Consider the following 1654-nt stretch of genomic DNA (forward strand, 5'->3'; position numbering starts at 1 on the left):
AACACAGACTTCGTTTAACGTGAATTGCCTTTTGCAACCAATTTTACTTTTGAAAAGCAACGTATTTATGATTAAAACAGGATTTTAATAGAAAAAAACTATTTTATTCTTCCGGAATTGATTTGATTGTAGAAATCGGGCATTGTATATCGGAATTGTACGTAATTTGCTAAAATAGTGCCTAAATAGCTATTTGGCTATTTGTTAGCGTTATCCAATTACAAAATAAAGGTGAAAACGGCTTAAAACGCAGACTTTGTTTAACACAAATTGCCTTTTGCAACCAATTTTACTTCTGTAAAGCAATGTATTTACGATTAAAACAGGATTTTAATAGAAAAAAAAAACTATTTTATTCTTCGGGAATTGATTTGATAGTGGAAATTGGGCGTTATATATCGGAATGGAACGTAATTTGCTAAAATAGTGCCTAATTAGCTATTTAGCTGTTTGTTAGCGTTATCCAAAAACAAAATAAAGGTGAAAACGGCTTTAAAGGAAAGCCACCTCGGAAGTTGCATAATTTTCAATTAAAAAATACTAAGGCAAAAATTAACCTTTTTTTTTGGAATGGACCTAAAACATGTCTTAAAGGGATAGTTCACCCAAAAATGAAAATTCTGTCATTAATTACTCACCCTCATGTTGTTCCAAACTCGTTAGACCTTCGCTCACCTTCAGAACACAAATAAAGATATTTTGATGAAATCCGAGGGCTCTCTGACCCTCCCATAGACAGCAAGGGAACTACCACGTTCAAGGCACAGAAAAGTACCAAGATGATCGACAAAGTAGTCCATGTGACATCAGTGGTTCAACTGTAATGTTACGAAGCAACAAAAATACTTTTTTGCGCAAAGAAAACAAAAATAATGACTTTATTCCACATTTTCGTCTCTACTGCGTCACTTGTGGATGCGCGTTCACGACAGTACCATGACGCAAGCGTGTGGCGGCGCCGGCGCTGACCCAGATCCGGCGTGATTGTGTTGAACACAAGCGCCGTGCCTTGTTTTTTATGGTTAAAGCTAGAAGGGATACGTATGGCGCTACTGGGCCCGAGTGTAAACTAGGCATGGCGCATGTACTCACGAGGGTGAGTAATTAATGACAGAATTTTCATTTTTGGGTGAACTATCCCTTTAAAGTATAAATGAAAATTTGCTGAAAATGTACTCACCTTCAGGCCATCCAAGATGTAGATGAGTTTGTTTCTTCATCAGATTTGGAGAAATTTAGCATTACATTACTTGCTCATCAGTGGATCCTCTGCAGTGAATGGGTGCCAGTCTACCAATTGTCTTGTGAAGTGAAAAGCTTCATGTTTGTAAGGAACAAATCCATTTTTAAGATGTTTTAACTTTAAACTGTTGCTTGTGGACAAAATACTTAACCCATAATACTCCATAATCCATGATAACGCTTTCTCCAGTGGGAAAGTCCATTTCCTGTTGTTCCCTTACAAATCTGTTTTGGCTTGTAAACTCCTAATTCAGGTGGCTTTTTTAAAGGAGGAAACAATATTATGGATAGAGGACTTATTTAATGTTAAAAATGTCTTGATGGATTTGTTTTATACAAAGCAGCTTTTCTCTTCACAAGATGTTAATTGATGGACTGGAGTGGTGTGGATTATTGTGATGTTTTTATCAGC

This window comes from Sinocyclocheilus anshuiensis, unplaced genomic scaffold, assembly GCF_001515605.1.
Source record: "Sinocyclocheilus anshuiensis isolate Anshui unplaced genomic scaffold, SAMN03320099.WGS_v1.1 scaffold77, whole genome shotgun sequence".
In the NCBI taxonomy this organism is placed as follows: domain Eukaryota; kingdom Metazoa; phylum Chordata; class Actinopteri; order Cypriniformes; family Cyprinidae; genus Sinocyclocheilus; species Sinocyclocheilus anshuiensis.